Source organism: Rhinopithecus roxellana, chromosome 5 (assembly GCF_007565055.1).
Source record: "Rhinopithecus roxellana isolate Shanxi Qingling chromosome 5, ASM756505v1, whole genome shotgun sequence".
NCBI lineage: Eukaryota > Metazoa > Chordata > Mammalia > Primates > Cercopithecidae > Rhinopithecus > Rhinopithecus roxellana.
In genome coordinates, this window is record NC_044553.1 from 48,685,692 (window position 1) to 48,691,841 (window position 6,150).

A 6,150-nucleotide genomic window follows, 5' to 3' on the forward strand; every position below is an offset into this window, starting at 1 on the left:
TGGGCATTTACTTAATCTCTCTGAGCCTCACTTTCCTCACTTGCAAAATGGAGATAATACCATTACCAAGGTAGTTACCCTGAACGCCTGTTGTGAGGATTAAATGAGACAATGCGTATAAAGCTGTCTTCAAAAACCTAGCAGATTATTAACTTCCTTTCTTTTTTTAATGATACTGACTATCAATCTCTGTATTATCTGGAGTGTAAGTAAGGTGGACATTTTCTGAACAATCTTACTAAAGTGTCTGTCCCATCATCCAGGAGCCACTCCTGGCATCTTTAAAATTTAGTGCCAATTACAACTGCCAGATTCTTATTCAACAGAAGCTGCAGTGTCCAAAAACCCACCTTTCTCTACATAAACAATTATAAATATTCATGTCAGATTTGTCTGATCTAAGATTATAAAACAGAGTCTAATGATCAGATATGTCAAATCGTATTACAACACAATCCCTACATAAAAGTTCTTTTTTTATTTTTTGAGATGGAGTTTCACTCTTGTTGCTCAGGATGGAGTGCAATGGGGCAATCTCAGCTCACTGCAACCTCCAGAGCAGCTGGGATTACAGGCGCTCGCCACCACACCCAGGTAATTTTTTGTATTTTTAGTAGAGACAGGGTTTCACCATGTTGGTCAGGCTGGTCTTGAACTACTGACCTCAGGTGATCCACCCGCCTCGGCCTCCCAAAGTGCTCAGATTATAGAGGCGTGAGCCACCGCACCTGGCCAAAAGTTCTTTCTTCTAAGTCCTTGTCAATGACTTTTTGAATCAATACTAGCCTCAAGAACTAAGTACACTTAGAAAAATTACTTCTACGTAGTATAATCAGCCTTCTGTATCTGGGGCTTCACAACCATGGATTCAACCAACCACAAATCAAAATGTTCAGAAAAAAATTGTGTCTGTAGTGAACACGTCAGATACAGGCATTACAGGCATTTCTTGTCATTATTTCCTAAACAATACAGTATAACAAGTATTTACTTAAGTATATAAATATGGTATAACAACTATTTACATTTTGTATTAGGTATTTATAGATGATCTAGAGATGCTTTAAAGTATATGGAAGGATGTGCGTAGGTTATAAGCAAATACTCCGCCATTTTATATCAGGGACTTGAGCATCCTCTGATTTTGGTCCTGGAATCAATCCCCCCAAGATACCAAGGGACAACTGTATACTTTTCTATAAAGTAGTCAAAGGCTAATAACCAGTATTTGCTTTTCTGACTTTAATACTAAATATTTTTCTTAATTCTGCACAGCATATGTGTTCACAGTCTAGGACCACAGAAAAGTAAATTTAGTTAACAAAATGGCCTATAAGTATTGTATTTAGTAAAAAAAAAAATATACACACACACACACACATATATATATATTTTTTGAGATGGAGTCTCGCTCTGTCACCAGGCAGGAGTGCAGTGGCGTGATCTCAGCTCACTGCAACTTCCGCCTCCCAAGTTCAAGCAATTCTTCTGCCTCAGCCTCCCAAGTAGCTAGGACTACAGGCACATGCCACCATGCCCACCTAATTTTTGTATTTTTAGTACAGACGGGGTTTCACCATGTTGGCCAGGATGGTCTTGATCTCTTGACCTCGTGATCCGCCCGCCTCAGCCTCCCAAAGTGCTGGGATTACAGGCATGAGCCACCGTGCCCAGCTTAGTAAAATATATTTTAATGACTAACTTTACAATGTTAATTATGACTTTCACATTTAGGAAGTGTTTTTCATGCTGAATCTACTTATTCCACAGGGAAATAATTCACCTTTATGTTCTGTGATTACAAAATGACGTACGTTCATTGTAAAAGTTGAAACATTACAGAAATATTTAAGGTAGAAAATATAATTCCCCTAATTCTACCAGCTCCCATACCATGGTAACAACCAATAATAATTTGGTATATATTAACATGGATTGTATTTTCTAGGTATATTAATTTAAGCAAGGTTTCCCAAGCTTTATGGTTTTGGGGGGAGTAAAAAGGGGAACAAAAATTAGGAAAATTCTTTTGTAAAATACGCTTGCTAATGCTAAAAACAGGCTTAAATGCAAAAGGCAGACTACAAAACTGTATATGTAGTATAATCCATATTTTGTTAAACACAGTCTAAAAACAAGTATTAAAAAATATTAGCCATCAGGGAATTGTAAATCAAAATCTTAATGAGATATTATCCAAATACTTGTACATGAATGGTCATAGCAACATTATTCATAATAGCCAAAAAGTAGAAACAACCCAAGTATCCTTCAACTTATGAATGGATAAGTAAAATGTAGAATAAAATACAACGGGATATCAGTAGGCAATAAAAAGAAATGCAGTACTGAACACATGCTACGACATGGATTAATCTTCGAAACGTAAGTGAAAAAACCCAGTCACAAAAGACCACATATTATAGTTCCATATGAATTGTTCAGAATACGTAAATCTATAGAGACAGAAAGTGGATTAATAGTTGCTTAGGGCTCAGGAGATGGAGTAAAATAGGGAATGATTGCTAACAGGTATGGGGTTTCTTCATGGGATGATAAAAATGTATGAAAATTGATTATGGTGATGGTTGCACAACTTTGTAAATACGCTATAATCCTTTCAATTGTACACTTTAGGTGAACTGTGCAAGAATTATGTGTGTGTGTGTATATATACATATATATATATATATATATATATATATATATTTTTTTTTTTTTTTTTTTTTTTTTTTGAGACAGAGTCTCTCTGTTGCCCAGGCTAGAGTATAGTGGCACGATCTCGGCTCACTGCAACCTCTGTCTTCTGGGTTCAAGCAATTCTCTTGCCTCAGTGTCCCATGTAGCTGCGACTACAGGCGAGTGCCACAATGCCCAGCTAATTTTTTGTATTTTTAGTAGAGACGGGGTTTCACCTTGTTAACCAGGATGGTCTCGATCTCCTGACCTTGTGATCCGCCCGCCTCAGCCTCCCAAAGTGTTGGGACAGGCTTGAGCCATCCTGCCCAGCCAAGAATTATATTTTAATAAACTGTTAAAATAACATTTGTCATAGCTGGATGATGAGTAACTAACAATTTTTTTTTCTTTTGAGGCGGAGTCTCACTCTGTCACCCAGGCTGGAGTGCACAATCTCGGCTCACTGCAACCTCTGCCCTCTGAATTCAAGCGATTCTCCTGCCTCAGCCTCCCGAGTAGCTGGGATTACAGGCGCCTGCCACCGCACCCAGCTAATTTTTTGTATTTTTAGTAGAGATGTGTTTTCAACATCTTGGCCAGGCTGGTCTTGAACTCCTGACCTCGTGATCCACCTGCCTCGGCCTCCAAAAGTGCTGGGATTACAGGCGTGAGCCACTGGGCCCAGTAATTTTTATTTTTCTTATACCTTTTTCTAATTTCCAATTTTTAGTAATGACTGAGATTATTATTAAGTCAAGGGAAAATTACTTTCCAAAGTGCTCCTTGTGAGAATTAGAGTGCAACTAGTCAACAGACTAGAGGTTGGGATGGAGCTGCCACTTGTATTAATTTAGTCATTCATTACACCTACTATGTACTCCAGAAATTGTCCCAGCATGACAGAAGTTCTAACTCCTAATCAAATATAACAGTTTAACACAAGACTTCAAAAGATAAATAATGCATCATACCACCTCTGCCTTAACTTAGCACCAAAGGTTATATTCAATTATATCAAGAAGTATCAAGCAACTTTCTCTTCATTAAAGTAACTGGTTTTCAAATTTTAAAACTCATTTTATGTAAATACCACAGCACCAATTCACAGTTTTGCAGCAAAAAACGTACACCAAAAAAAGTCAATTAACAACAAGAGGTAATAACTCAAAACACCGGTAATCATTTCTTTATGATACTTTTTGGCTATGAGGTCAACCATAAAAGAATCTTTACATGAAATGCTACCAAGAAGAAAATTAAAACGAAAATCAAAAGAATTCCTTGGAAATGGTTGGCCTTAATGTTGAAAAGAAAAAGGAAGAGTGAAAAATAAAAAAGGAAGAGGGATAAGAGGCATATGCTCAAGCCTTTCCCTTTCTCCACGGCACACAGAAGAAAATCAATTTTTAAAAAGCTAAATTTATGGTTATCTTACTGTAATCCTGTGGCAGGTCGAAAATTTCCAAATAGATGGGGTTAGAGGAGTAATCTGGAAGGAAGGCCTGAAGATGCTTTTGCATAGTACTCTATATTAAGGTAGAAAATACCAGTTGGCCACATAAAAAAACTGAGGAATGGGGATTTGAGGGAAATATTTCTCTCCCATTTGGCACAACCATTGCTATGTTCTAGGCACTAAACCAAACCAAACCAAACCTCTTACCTAATCTCCTTTCTTCCTCATGACAAGCCTATTAGGTAGATGAGGATATTGAGGATAGATTGGAATAGAAACTGGCTCAGGGTCACAAAGCACCTAAGGAGCACTTTTGCTCTCTCACAGCTTTCTATAACTCTTTACACGTAACTAGTGTTTCTCATTACCCATCTTGATATCATGTATATTTACGTGCGTTAGCTTCTCAATAGCAGAGTTACTGTTATTCATTTCTGTATCCCTGTAGCCAAGAACAAGTATATATTTTGTTAAATTAATCATGTGAAACAATCAGGTGAGGATAGCATGAAGAAAGGCAGCAGGGGAAAGTTTCAAGAAATGGATGGTCGCAGCGTCAAATGGTACAGAGAGAGCTATCAATCTATCTTAAATCATCATTGGCATCCAACTGACATTCTATATTCATTTATTGAACGTCTACTACGCGCAGGACACTGTGTTAAGCACTACACACACATAGGAAAAATAAAAGTCTGGTACCAGTAGAAAGATTTTCGGGGAAGTAGCCTCATCTAAATTCCTGCTCAGGAAAGCAAAACGAAGAGTCAGGCCTGCAAGTGCCTACATCTTATTTGGCTCGGGTAAATCGGCAGACAACTCAAAAGGGTCACAGTGCATCTTTAATAAAACTTCTCATGCAAGACAAGCGATAAAGAAGAGCCACAGAACCTCAGTTTCGGTAACGACTGCCGGTGGCCAGGGAGGCAGACTTCCCCCAGAGTCTCTCGCCTCCTGAGCAGCGCTGGGACTGCCCCTAGCTGCCCCTCCGTAGTGTGGGGCAGGAAAAAGCAGACACTTACCGCAAAAGACACCGCTAACGCCGTGGCCCTAAGGGGCCGGGAATTCCTTAGCGAGGCCCCACGCCGTGGAAAGAAACCCAAAAAAGCTGGGAGCAGACAGACAGGTATGACCCCACAACCCAACTTCCCGAACTAAAAGTAGGGTCCCAACGCCCAACACCGCGTTGCCAACTCCCACCAGCTGGAAAACCGACGAGTGCCACCGAACCTTCCGCCCAATGAGGAAACGTCAGCACTCCGCGTAGTCCAGCCTTTCTAGAGGAGGATGCGCTTCCGCTTCCGGGGCACACCGCCGCGTTTTTTCTGCGCGGCTCCTGTAACAGTTTAGATGTTTATTTGCATCGACTGGCTTTTGGTTTCAGTTTTCTACCGCTGAATAACTGCAGTAGTAAAGTTAGTGGTAAAAATAGGAGGCTGTCTAGGGATGTAATTTCAGGGGAGAAGTCAGGCTTCGACGATCCACCTTAAGAAAAGTGATTAGGCGGAGCACTCCCAGCTAAGCGCGTAAAGATGAGAGATGGAGGTGTGACTGCAGGCAGGGATTCCCGGGCGCACGAGAGACCTCCGTAGAGGGGTGGGACTTAGGGCTTCGCAGACTAGAGGCGGGTTCCGCGGAGGGTGGGGCGGTCTCTCCCTGCGCATGCACAATGCCAACCAGTGCCTGCGAGTCTTGCTCGTACAACGTAAAATTTCCCACCGCGAAGCAGGTAGTGATGCTGCGGCGGCTTCGCACTGTGGTTGCTGCCGACCGCCAGGCGCTGCTACAGTGGATGCGAACTACCTGTAAGTGTAAGTGACCACAGCCAGAGGCAGGCGGTGGGGGCAAAGATATGCTTCAGGCGCTGACTTTGAGGACTTAGGCGGGGTGAAGCCAAAAGCCTTCCTTGGAGTCGCTGTGCTGGTCTCTGCTCTCCTGTGGGGGTAGATTGACCAGGGCTCGGAGTGCTCTAACGGAAAAACGAGTTAGTTGGTCGCCGCACGTAGAGGCCAATT

At 41.2% G+C, this 6,150-nt stretch overlaps 1 protein-coding gene across 1 annotated transcript in view; it reads right to left on the minus strand.

Annotated features, from left to right (window-relative positions):
• SRP54 (signal recognition particle 54) overlaps positions 1–5,734 on the minus strand; it is a 46,326-nt gene extending 40,592 nt beyond the window's left edge. Inside the window, exon 1 of the mRNA XM_010377366.2 lies at positions 5,158–5,734. The gene's annotated coding sequence lies outside the window, so the exon portion shown is untranslated. The remainder of the gene's footprint in view (positions 1–5,157) is intronic.
• Between the last annotated feature and the right edge of the window lie 416 nt (positions 5,735–6,150).